Below are 14,521 nucleotides of genomic sequence, written 5' to 3' on the forward strand. Positions count from 1 at the left end.
ACTTTTCCCGGGTCGGGTACCCGACCCGCTAATTTCAAAAAAAACAAAAAAAATACCCTGATAAATCAGTCGGGTCAGCGGGTCGGGTATTTTTGAACACCCCTATTAAGGACAATTCTTCCTTTAAGCTTAGGGGAGAAGCGTTTACGCTTTTTGTATATATGTTTGTGAGTATAGCTTTGAATAAGCTTGGGGTGTTAGTTTGTTTTTGTTTGGTGACTACTTGATTGTGATTCCAAGAAAGGGCCCGTTCTTTGCTTCACTATTAGGGATACCACCAAATTTTTAAATTTTAGCCTACCCTCAACCTTTTACCTTTACGTTACAACCATTGGGAAAGACCTTTTGACCTAGAGGTTGAGTCACACATTGAGGGGGGGGGGGTATTATGAGTTAAAGCCTAAGGAAAGGGGATGCAAAGTCAAGATGTCGAGAAACCTCAAATCTATTTGTTTTTCCGGTTCCTTCGAGGAACTATAGAGACGCTCACTAAAAAGTAGATTTGAAGCTAATTGGGAGAATGTGCTAAAATGTTTTGAGAGGTGAATCGCGTTTCATTAGTTCTCTATGCTTAGCATATCCTATGTTTCAATCAACCTTAGATATCTTAGAACGTGCACTCCCTTACTTGTTTAGAAAGATTTACATTCACTTGTGCTTATACATTTGGAAAAGTTCTTTCATGAACATTTGTTTGCTTTTCTTATATTTTGGTTTCTTTTTCGTGCTTTGCCTTGTTTGTATTATTACGAGAGTTATAGGTTAATCTCTTAGGAAACCTTTACGAGAGCATCAGTCGTCCTCTAGGGCGATCTAGGGGTTTAAATGGCTTGTCTTTAGTTTCTAAAATTGACCGTGATTCCTATAAAAGTGAGTTAGTGTATATTCTTGTCTCATCTCTTCTTGTTTTTGTTTGTTTGAATAAGCTCATCATTTCTCCCTTGGTTTTGTTTTGCACGAGGATGAGGAAAAGGTAAACTTGGGGGTATTTTATGGATGTCATAAATGGCACCCATTTGACGAGCATTTAGATTGTTTTTACCTTCTTTTCATAGCTTTCATGCTTGATAAATGCTTAGTTTTATGCTTTTGCTCTTTGTTTTACCTTTTACTCTCTTATTTTGGGGTTTTGGCATTTTTATGGTTTTTCTAGTCTTTTCTCCTTTATTTGCTTTCTTTTTGTGGTTGTAAGTATTGTACGAGGTCCAGGTCTTGGTATTGGTTATTTACTAAGGTGGAAGATGCTTTTGGAGCAAGCTCATGGCAATTGGAAAGCTCAAGATGCAAGGAAGTAGATTCTCCAAGTTCTAGCTCTTGCGCTCTCAAGCCGTGCTCTCATGAAGATGGGGTGTTAAACCCACAAGTGCTTTCAGGACTGCCACTCTTATTGTTCATCATCATCATGTTGTGCGTTCACTTGAAGACCTTAACGAACGCACGAAGCCGCGAGAAGATCGAAGAAACCCAAAAACGCGCAGGTGTGCAAAGCACGGGTGCGGGCGCGCCACCATCTGGCGCGGGTGCGCCATCTACAGCATGGGCGCGCCACCCCTGCTCGCGCGGCCGCGCCTCTCTAGGTACTTCCTTGCTCGATTTTTGTTCGTGCCTCCTATTTATATCTTTGTAACCCGATTTTTGGGGCAAGTTGGAGAGAATTAGAATTCATAATTTTAGCTTATTTGAGAGCTTCTCTCTCTATATTTAGGGTTAGTATAGGAGTAGATTTTAGAGAGAGAAAGTGAGGAATTTCAATGGTGATTTGAATGATTGAAGATTCAAGGTGACAATTGTATTGAAGATCATCAAATCAATCAATAAGGATTTCTAACTCTATCTCATTTTATTGCTTTGTTTGATTTCATATTTGTCTGGTTTGATTTTGATGTTTGATTGTTGATTAGTGTAATTGTTCTCCATATTTTGATGATTCTTGATTTCTTTAGTTGTTTGTTGATTAGATGATGATGATAGAGTAGTTGTTTTCTAGGGATTGGGTGAAACTTGTATGATTGATTGATTGTGCTTAATTTGGGGATTGTGTTGATTAATTGTTGAGATTAAAGTGATTAATGGAAGTTTTCATGTGTGTAATTCGATTAGGCCTTGAGAATTATGCTAGATTGCATTGTAGTTTCTAATGATACGGACCATTGATTTAGGAATTGCAATTGTCGATTGAGCATGATTAGTGATGCTCCTAGTTAGAGTCTCTCGTAGTTGGTGCTAGTTTGACCTCTAGGAGATAGCTTGTTGACTCTTTTGATTGAGCTTGCCATTAGTCTTCACAACTATTGACTTGCATGTATTTCCGAGTTGCTACAATTGTCATGATTGCTTGTTGATCCTATTCCTAGTGCTTTATTTGTTTGGATTCTTTGTTTGTTCGTTGTTAGTGTTCCTTTATCTTTGTCTTCGACCTAGCTTAGGCATATAATTGAGAGCGCTTGAACATTACCGTTCCTTTGGGTTCGATCCTTGACTTGCCTCTATACTTGTATATAGGTTTGTTAAGTGTTTATAAATTTAGTTTGACCGAGGGAGGATTAGTTTCAACAACCTAGTTCCACCCCTCGTCAGTGGCCCGGGTGATACTTTGAATCATTTCGTTTTTATATTAGACGCTTTAAAAGACGTACTTCATAATTTTTTTACGTGGTAAATTTGAAAACAATGACTACAATAACTCATTTTGGATTTTATTTTTTTGTTTTATTTACATTATAATACTTGTACTATGTGTATTTATACATAAATGTGAAAACATATATTATAATTTAATTCTAGCTAAGATGGCAATGCATGTGGTTTTTATTCAATGAAGTTTAGGTTCGAATCTCTTTGCATGCATTTTGATTTATTTTGGATAATTGAATGATGATATGGCATGATGGTAGAGGTTGTTGAATGATGATGTGGCGTAATACGGGTGTAAGAAGGGATACACGTGGCACATACACAGTTTTATAAACGCCTTTTAATATATAGATTATAATAATTTTCTTATAAAAAATTAGATACATTAGTGGTCATATTGAATTGGAGTATGTGCAAATATTTTTATTTTTTGCAGATAGATCCACAAATTAAATAGCAATAACACAATTGATTTTGATCTCGAATCTTAAATACTACCTAGGGGTGAAAGCAATATGGATTAAAACCGTAAATCGAACCAAACCTAACCAAATTAACAATTCAGATTTTTTTTTTTGTTTGGCAATTCAGTTTGGATCGGTTTGGGATTTACAAAATATATTTGGATTGTGGATCAGTTTTGATTTTAGGCTTCAAAAAACCGAAAATTGAATTTCCAAACCGAAATTCTAATAAAGCCCAATCACTTCATCCTATTTTCCCTTCATATATAACGCTAAACCCTAATCCTTCTTCCTCTCTTTTCTTATTTTAGCCTTTCTCACTCTTTCCTTGCGGTAATATACACTTTTTCCCTCTTTCCTCAGTGAGTCACTATGCTTGCAACCACCGCCACCATTCAACCTCTTACTCTTCTCGAATGGTAACTCACTCTTCTTCGATAGTCCCTTTGATATGTCATATATTGAGCGTGTTTTTAGAGTCCATTTAGGTAGTTTTCGAGCCTAGATTAGTTGTTCATAACTTATCTTAGCTTGATTTTGTTTGGTTGTGATCATGTTATGCTTTTATGGGTAGTTTCGTTGTTTTTGATGTATTTCAGGATGAACGAGACTAATTTGGATGGTCACAAGAGTTTGTTAAGATGGAGGAGTAATTTCCCGTGTTTGCCCTGGCAGCCAGGGTGGAAGAAAGAGAAGAGACAAGCGACGATTACTACGAAGCATCTTCTTCTCATCGCCTTGGCAGGGCAACATTGCCCTGGCAGCCAGGGTGGAGAAGATTTGTATTGATTACAAGCTTCGAAGGTCAGCCGTGGAGTGTGTATTGCGCGCCCGACCGGGCAGCATTGCCCTGGCAGACCGGGCGGACAAAAGCACTGCATATGAAGGATTTCTTGAAGGCGTAAGCTCAATTTTGCTTCGCGTGCCCGACCGGGCAGCCTTGCCCGGTCAGACCGGGCGAAGTGTCGAAGACCGCGTTTTCCTATTTTTCGGGTTTTCTTAATTAAAGGATATAAATACCCTTAGTAAAGCCCGATTAAAACACACTTAGTTATTATCTTGGCAGCTTTTAAACACTTTTAGAACCCGAATATTCTCTCTAGATCTAGATTAATTTGTACTTTCAAGTTTTGATCTTTGTTCATCAATAATTGGTACTTTTCTTCATTCAAGTAATTGGTATTCATCTTTACTTTCTTTTTTACTTTTAATTGCCTTTTAATCATGTTTTCTTCATTGAATATTGTTTTTGTTTTCGTTAATATGTGTGAGTAGTTTTCTTATTCCAAGATCTAGCGGAACCCGAATATGATTAATGCATGAATTAATTCTTTAGATTCTCTAATGGTAATTGTAATTGATATGCTTAATTGATTATGCTTATGCCAATACTGGATTAGGGATAATTGGTATTGTTATTAATCCTTTGTTTTAATCGCAACGGGAGTTGGGTTTTGACGGATTTGAATAAATCAATTAAGGGTTTGAAGTTCATCACGGGAGTAGTTGAATGGATGATTAGGAAGTTAGAGTAATGTGCTTAAGGTCTTTAATTTACATGATTCCACGGAAGTAGGCTTGATTGTGATTAGAGAAGCCATTGATAACTCGGGAGAGACCATTGGTATTATTCAGGGATTACTTTTCCTCTTTAATCAATTAAATTATGTGTTAGGGGTAGAACGACTATTGCATTAATTGTATTCGTGGTGATGCTTCATCTTGGATGTTTTTAGCATTGATTTATCATATTGTTTTGATTTAATCGTTTTAATTCGTTCTTTAGTTATTGATTCTCATTCATTTGATTTGGTTACTTGCTTAGTAATTGCTTGAGTCTATTTAATTAGTTAAACCATAGTCTCTTGGGATCCGACCCTTGCTTGCCCGTCTACATAGTAGTGGTCTAGTTAGGTTTATTTTTGTTAGGTACGCGACACGCCTAGCACCCTCATCACCGCTCCCTTTCTAGCTCTCAATTCGCTCGTATGTAAAGTTGTCTTGATTGTACCCTCACCACCACTTCCTTTCTCACTCTCAGTCCGACAATTCGAATTTGTTTTTAAATTAAAATTTGGAACGTTGTTGTATGTATGGAATTGCTTGTTTGGTTTTGATTTTGCTTGAATTTCGAACGGTGGTGTATGAATTTGCTTATTTGGTTTTGTTTTTGCTTAAAATTTGAACGGTGATGTATGGTTTTGATTGTTTGGTTTTGATTTTGCTTGAACTTCGGTTCAGTTTGGATTCAATTTCCAAAACCGAATTATTTCAGTTTGGATTAGATGGGAGAGAATCCAAATTCGTTTTGGATTTGGTTTCAAAAATTTTAAACCGAATTAATTTGGTTTAGATTCGGTTTGGTGTAAAATCCAAACCGAATACCGAACTTTCATCCCTAGTACCACCCCCATGACTTTAACTACTCCCTCCGTTTCGTATTAATCGCAACACTTTCTTTTTACTTCTGTTTCATATTGATTGCAACACTTTTATATTTAGAAAGGACCCACCATTATTTTATAATTGCTCCCTCCCACTAACTCCACTCTCACAATTATTTTATTTCTCTTTCCTACCAACCCCACTTATACTATTATTATTATTATTATTATTATTATTATTATTATTATTATTATTATATTCTACCAACAATACTTTATATTATTTTTGGGTCTCATCTTATAAATTTTATTAAAATTGGTGAACATCATATTATTTTCGGGTCTCATCTTATAAATTTTATTAAAATTGGTGAACATCCTAGTGTTGCGATTAATACAAAACAGAGAGAGCAACTAAATTAGTTAGCATTGGAGTGGAGAACTTTTGTTCAAACATATTTACTTCACCAATAATCATAAACTCTTTTGACAAAAACTTTATCACAAAAAAAACTAATAAGGGCTCTGTTTGGTTCTTTTGATTTCGTCTTAAATTATTAATTGAACTTACATATTAGTCATAATTTAGAAATATTTTGAAATTGTGTTTGATAAAACTTATTGTCTAACTTACTTTATGTATGAGCATACTTAAGATATTTAGTGACAAAAAGGTTACACATAAAATGATAAAGTGTGTCAGAATTTATTTTTATACCGATTTGATCTTAACTTATTATTCCAAAATAAGTAAAAAAAAATAAGGTAAACTAAACCTAGCCTTAATTTTTTTAACTTATATAATTATATTATCATGACTCTTATTTTCAAAATTCATATTGTACTCAGGGCCTGTTCTGATTTACTGAACTAAGTTGGCCTGGACTGAACTAAATTGATTGGAGTTGAGCTGAACTAAACTAAACTGAGCTGAACTGAATTGTTAATGAGAGAAGGAACTAGGAACTGAATTGAACTGAACATAACTTAACTTAACTGATCAGAAATTAAGTTGAAGAGAACGGGCCTAAGTATGAACTAATTTTTTTTTTTATTTAAACTTATGTTGCCTTAAAAAAAGTTTAAATAAGGTGAAGTTAACAAACCCAATATAAAGCAGTGTTTGATTTTTTTTTTTTTTTTTTTTTTTTTTTGTAATCACATTATCTGAACATATCTAAATTTATAGACCCAAATTAAAGTTGTGCTTGGGTCATCTAATTTCTTTTATTATATTACGAGTATCAGAATTTTCTAAACCATTTTGTTATCCGAACCTATCTTAATATTTAGTAATATTTATATTTTTTTTAACAAAAAATTGTTTATATGATTTTATGTGAACTTACATTAGATTTTCTAAATTTATTCAATTATCTATACTTATTAAATTGTAGTTATTTTGTTAGAATTTAGTTGAATTGCTCTAAAATTGTGTGTAAACAACTTTGTTTTTTAAATTTATTTTTTTATCTAAACTCAGGTTATCTAAATTATATTTTTCCCAACAATTCCTTTTGCATGCCCCCGGTTTACAATAATTTTATTGTACATCGAACATTTTGCGAAAAGTGACCCTTTTTTCTTACAAAAGTGACCCTTTATTTTTTACAAAGTGACTCATATGTTTACAGAAGTGACCCTTTTTTTCACAAAAGTGACCTTTTTTTTCTACAAAAGTGACCTTTTTCACAAAAATAACTTCTTTTTTCACAAAACTGATCATTATTTTACAAAAGTGACCTTTTTTCACAAAAGTGACTTTTTTTTCACAAAAGTGACCTTTTTTTTCTACAAAAGTGACCCTTTTTTCACAAAAATGATCATTATTTTACAAAAGTGACCCTTTTTATCACAAAAGTGACCCTTTTTTCACAAAAGTGACCCTTTTTTTTTTACAAAAGTAATTAAGCTACAAATGCAAAACAGAGTATCAAAATCAAAATTCTTACAAAAAAAAAAAGTATCAAAATCAAAATCGAAGAAACCCAGCAAAATTAGAACCTCCATTTTTACGAACAAACCCAACTCACCCACAAATATTGAACCACCGCCATTTTCAAACAAGCCCATTCAAACTTGTTCGAGCACCGCCCATTAGGCAGCCTCCAACACTGCGTGTCTGCGTGACTGTACTTCTGGAACTTGAGCGGCAACAATGGCGACACTTCCGACTGAGATAATCACAGAGATTCACTCACAATTACCTATTAAATCAGTTGTACACTTCAAATGCGTCTATAAATTCTAGAATTCCTTAATCAAAACACCCAATTTCATCCAACTTCATCTCAATCAACCCTTAATTTCCAACTTCGATCGTCATCTCCTCTTCTGTTATCAATCTCTTTATTCTGCAGAATTCGACCATGACAAGATCTCTTTCTTAGAGGTCCAGCTCCCACTCTCAATTCAGGGAGTTCAGGTGTTTGGGTCTTGCAATGGCATCATTTGCATTGAAGAGAGAAATAAAAGCAAATTGAAGAGAGAGAAAGCTTTCAGCAATGGCCTTGATTAGAGCAAAGTTCATAAAAGAGAATGAGGAGAGAGAAGTAATTTTGGGGAAAAGTCACGTGTGAAATTATTTAGGGAATGAAATTCTTCCTCTTCTTTCTTGCCACACAATAAAATAGTGTAAACCCGCTTTTTTTAAATATTTGTGTTTTCCTAACTTATTTTATTTGAACTTACTTTATTTTATCTAAAGGTAGTGGTAATAATTTCTAAAGTATGACAAAATATGTAATTCGGTTTAGGCACGCTTAAGCATTTTTAGTTCAAAACTCAACCCCCCCCCCAACCCCCTCCCTTGTCCCTATAGGAATAAAATTGGTGGGGATGTGAGATTAGGGCCAGTGTTTATCCCTAGCATTCTAGCAATGTCCCTTTTCTAACATTCATTGGCTCATTCAGTCACTGTCTTAAACAAACATTAATCTCCCACTCCAAACAAATTCATCAATAACATAATACTAAAACAGACACCAGAAATGACACGTATCATTTCTTAGTGTTGTATTTTCCCTCCAAAATGTTTTTTTTTTTCTTTTTATTTTATTTTTTGTCAAATCTTCTTAAACAATCTTCTACTATAACAACGAAGATATTTTTCATATATAGGGCTTATTCTCATTGACTAAACTGAACTGAACTAAACTAAACTGAGGTGAACTGAACTGAACTGAACTGAACTAAAATTAATATTTTATAAGAGAAGGAAATTAAGAGCTGAACTGAACTGAACTGAACTAAACTGAGCTGAACTGAACTGAACTGAATTTCAACGTATGAGAACAGGCCCTTAATTAGCATATATATTTCATATTTTTCATTTCATATATTTTATACCTTTTATAAGGTAAATCAAATTAATGCCCAAACCATATGTCGATCAAAGTTTGTCAACAAATTAAATTATTGTACAACTCTCGCTTTTGTGTAAATTATTGTATAACATTTCAAAAATTGTAATAATTTAAAATAAAATTTTATTAAATTCGTGCATTACACGGGATCTAATCTAGATAAGATTATATACTACCTCCATTAATTATTATGTGTAACAAAGAGGTATTATTTGTGAGATATAATTCACATAAAATATTCCTTTATTATACATAATAATTAACAGAGATAGTATCATGAAATGACATCATGTACTAAGCAATCAAATTTCAACTTTAGACTTACAATTAACCTACTTCTCTGTGAAAATTGATTTAACTTCATATCATGACAAGTGTGTCGTTTTTATCATCGCATGAAAGATTTACAACAATCCATTTTAACGACGTAGTAAAAATGGACATGACATAAATTAATCTTGTGCAATTGTCTTTTTATATGGGTATTTCCATAATTTAAGTGGAAGATTAACTTTAAAAAATATGGGATTTTGGGCGGTTCACAATAAAGACGAGAATTAAGGGATCCAAATTTGGTTTGTTAGGGAAGAGAAAAGGAAAGGTTGCAAAGGATAGACTCACTAACAAAAAGTATAGTAGCCTTTTAGCCTAAGATATTTGACTCCTTGTCATGCTTGTAATTTAATTAGCACAATATTATTATTATTATTATTATTATTATTATTATTATAAAAAACAAAACGTACAGAGTCAATCAATTTACAAGAAATTATTATTATTATTATTATTATTATTATTATTATTATTATTATTATTATTATTATTATTATTATTACGGAGTATTATTATTTGGCAAAAATACAATTGACTAACACGTGTTGCTACTTGATGATGTTACAAGCTTATGCTCCATATTTTACATGCATATTTTATTTAATGTGCAAAGCTCATAAAATCCAGAATTTCAGCATGATACACCACTCCCTCACATAATTCAGGGAAAGTACTAGTGTACTACCAAAAGTACCAATTAGGCAATTATAAGGAGTTTGTATTCCAGTTTATATTTAAGTGTCGCAGCCAGACTTTGGTATTATCATAATTATATATATATATATATATATATATATATATATATATATATATATATATATATATATATGTTTGGAAATTAGGGTGTGATTGTGTTTGATTAATGCGGAACAAATCAATGAAAAATAATAACGAGAAACAATAAAGAAGATAAACAAAAAATGCAAGGATTTACGTGGCTCGGTCAAAATAGACCTACATTCATGGGCAGTGGCGGATCCAGGATTTCCGACTTGGAGAGTCACTATCAATTATTGATTACTTGTGAAAGTACAAATAATTTTTCCAAATCTTGTTTACAATTAATTTCAATCCAAAAAAAAAAAATTATATTTCACCAAATCGATTTCAATCTAAAATAAGACACAAAAATCCATAATACAACCAAATACTCCGTACTACTTAAAAATTCGATCTTACAAGTTGAAAATATTACAAATAACATGTTACAAACAAATAGTAATATAAAACTATTACATTAACTTTATGATTTTTTACTTAGATTTGTGGGAAAATATTAAAATTGGTTGCACAAATATAGGATATAAAATTATAAATAGAAGCAAAAATTATTAATAATTATGAAGTAAAAAAAATGAGATAACTTAAGAGACCTGTTATTAAGTATAACCGGTCTCTTTAATGAAGAAAGAAAGCAGCTCTAAAATGTGAAACGCAATAGCAGCATCAAAGAGACCACTTACCTTTATAGTTGGTCTCTTTGATATTTTTATAAAAGGAAACCTGTGTCAGCTCTGTTAATCAAAGAGACCTCCTCTCTACAATAAGCGGTCTCTTTGATATTTTTATTTTAAAAAAAAATCAATTTTTTTTTGGTGTTGCTAAGTCACATGACTCTGTGTGCACCAACACAGATCCACCACTGTTCACGGGTGGGGGATTGAAGAGCTTATTCACTATAATGGAGAAAGTGCGAGAGAATAATACAAGGAGTCCTAAATCTAATGGCTCAAAAGGTATGATCTAATTGATCAATTAAAGGGTCCTTTTATAGCATAAGGAAACCCTAAAATTATTCCCCAAGTATACCCAAATAGCCGTCATAGAAAAGATATAATTTTAGGAAATATTCCAAAAATTATCCTAGAAAAACTGAACTACCGAGCTATAGCTCAAGTCCTCATAGGGCCGAGCTATAGCTCACTCGCATAAAGCTATAGCTCGCAGCCTCGTTGCGAATTTCCAACTTCGTCAGGTTTTCGTTAAACGGCTATAGTTTTCTCGTTTCTTATTGAAATTGGGCTTATGAACTATCGTTAGAAAGCACTTGAACCAAGTTATCACCTCCAACTTGAATCATCTCAAAATTACTTATAGTTTGAGAGATATCTACATTCAAAGTCAGCCTTACTAGATTTCAAGCCACAATTTAATAATATGCATTGGTTTGCTCAATTTTTATATTTTACATAAAATTGAATATAGTTATATAGGAGTAAATATTTGTTACAATTGTCTCAATATATAGTTTTCAAATATAATTTTTTTTGTAATTTATATTTACTGACAATTAAATATGAAGTATATCATTAGTAAAAAAACTACCCATTGGTAAGTATTCCCATCAAAGTGGGGCAATTAAATAAAACTAGAGCAAGTAATACATTTGAGTAGGTATTAGAGTTTGATGGCATGATTCGAGAACTATTCGAATTCGGCTTCAAATTTTATATAAAAATTTTATTCCATCAATACAGTTTGTGATCAAAATTGTGTTTAATTTGTTTAGTAGATTTTGCGTTCAATTATGTTCGTTGATTAAAGGAATAATTTAAGTTATGATCGCAAAGAGGGAGGTTATAAAGTGTCTAATATGGGCTATGATAGAGCAGATTTTATTTTTATTATTATTATTATTATTATTATTATTATTATTATTATTATTATTATTATTATTATTATTATTATCTCAAAAACAGATAAAGTTATACAACCTACAAAAAATTAGTGGGAAGCCGAGATACAATTCTCCTCCAGTTATAGAAAAACCTATTCTAGTAAAAATATAAGCAGCAGCACAAGCCCCGCTGTCCTGAGTCGTCGAGAACTTTTGAACCCGCTTTAGCAACGCAACAACCTCCTTGTCTAATTCCCTAAACGAAGAAAATGAGAAAGGAAGGAATCCATATCTAATTGCTCGACAACTAGATTCATACTTGATCCGCTTTCGATGAGCTGCATCAACCACAAGCCGTCCAGGGACAAAGTCAGATAGCCCCGACTATGTTAAAGGAGAAAACCCTGTCAAATCAACACAGACATCCCGACCCCAATCCCAGGAATAAAGTAACACATCTGCAGGTCTAAGGGCCCCGTCATTCCCTCCAGACAACCCAATTTCAACCTCCTTTCTAGCCGAAATCCCAAATCGATAACAAACAATAATACTCTTATCCCGAACAACAGTATGCTGATGTTTAATACCAACCATACCAGCACACGATACCGCATGATCACCGAAAATATCCCCAGTGAAAACCCTTGAACAAGCAGCGCACGACGTTAAAACAGAGTATAAAGTAACACCCAAGTGGTTGCACAATACACATCGATAAGTCCTTGCGTTCATTGTTTGACCCAACCCTGAAATTGGAATTGCCCGAAGCCAAGCAGAGGAGTGATCTCCCTGCTGCGATTTCCACAATGCTTATTGACGAGGAGATAAAGAGAAGGTAAATTCTGCAGATGCGGTAACCTTTCTGAAATATATATTTGCCAATTTCTTCATGAGTTTAGGGGCAGCGACCTCACTAGGAAAAATGTCAGACCCAACCGTTCCATTAAACAGAAGCAACGCATCCGCGAAAGCTTGACCAAGGCCATCAACGCCAGCATGCCGGAGAAGCTTTGTTTGCAACCCAACAGACTGTAACCGAGAAGCAAGAAATGCATAATGACGAACATCACCTGCGGAAAAAACACCAAGTCCACCAAACGCAAAAGGTAAGGTGGCAAGCCGCCATTGCCAATCGCAAAACCCAAGTCCCAAAGCAGTAACGATACGCTCCAAGGAAGATCAAAGAGCCTCGTCGAAAGTGCGCTGAGCCACCTCAAAAGTACTAGGAGGGTAAGTACTGCCAATTGCCAAACCCAGGTCCCGAGAGAAAAACTACTACTACTACTACTACTACTACTACTACTACTATTATTAGTATTATTATTATTATTATTATTATTATTATTATTATTATTATTATTATTACTATTTTTTCATTAATCATTCGCTCCCCTCCAACCCAACTTGATGCGCTAAGGACTCGTGGTTCAGACCCGCTTGTGCCCGCTTTGAAGTATCGGCCGTCACAAGCCCCGACCACCCGCACTCCGCCGCCCAGATAGACGTGAGTGCTCCTGAGATTCTATTGCCCGCTTGTGTTGCTTTGTGCTCACAAGCCCCTCTTCCGCTCAAGGCTAGCGTTCTTGCCGCCAAAAGGCTAGAGCGCGCCGCACGTTTCGGGGTCCAAACTTCCGGACCGTGACAGTTGGTATCAGAGCGTGTTGACGTCCCACTTGAATCCTTCTCGGATTGACGACCCTTCCCGACTGAGTAGTCCATCAATCTCTCAGCAGCACACATAGCAATAATAATAATAATAATAATAATAATAATAATAATAATAATAATAATAACAACAACAACAACAAACGAAAAAAGCATGATATGGGCTACGTAATTAATTAGTAACTAGCTTTTTGGCCTGTTCAATGCACAGGTTGTTAATTGGGTTAGTTATTTTCATATGTAGGTATGCTTTATTTCTATAACTTAAAAGGGGAAAAAAATGAGGGTAGAACTGTAAAAGAAGATGAAGGAATTTAGTTAGATTAATTGAACTTTATTTTATTATGGTGGAAATGAAACACTTCACTTTCTTAATTGAATTTTCAAGTTGTAGAATGTATAAAGACTTACATATAAATATTAAGGGAGGTGACATGTGGCATATGGTGTAATGAGTGACTTATGATGCCATGTGTCATTTGAAAAAGATGTGGTTTGTGTTTTTAAATACTAAGTATAGATAGATTGCGTTTTTACAAATTAATTTTTTATAGGCATCTATAAGGAATTGAAATTAATGGTTATATATTTTAATTTGTTGTTCCTTCTTTGATTAAGGGCCTTTTCATATTTACTGAACTGAACTGACCTGAACTGAACTAAATTGAACTGATTGGAGCTGAACTGAACTAAATAATTTATGAGAGAGGGAAATTAGGAACTGAATTGAATTGCACTGGTTGGAGCTGAACTGAACTAAACTGATTGGAAATGAACTGAAATTAAGTAAATGTGAACAAACCCTAAATAAGTTTAATGTATTACATTGTTTCTTCTTTAGGTGGTCAAATTTAATTTATTGTATAAATTTGGTTTTTGCTTAGTGGTTATTGGTTAAGACTGAGAAAGTGTATGTGTAATTTGCTTAGTGGTCCTCCATTTTTTTTCCAAAGATTAGTTTGTCAATAGTATGGTTTTGATTTAGGTTTGAAGCCTTCGATCTTATTATGACAAGATTACCTTGTACTAAACTTTTACCCTAATACTTCGTATATCACT

The sequence above is a fragment of the Chenopodium quinoa genome, unplaced genomic scaffold, assembly GCF_001683475.1.
Source record: "Chenopodium quinoa cultivar QQ74 unplaced genomic scaffold, ASM168347v1, whole genome shotgun sequence".
Lineage (NCBI taxonomy): Eukaryota > Viridiplantae > Streptophyta > Magnoliopsida > Caryophyllales > Amaranthaceae > Chenopodium > Chenopodium quinoa.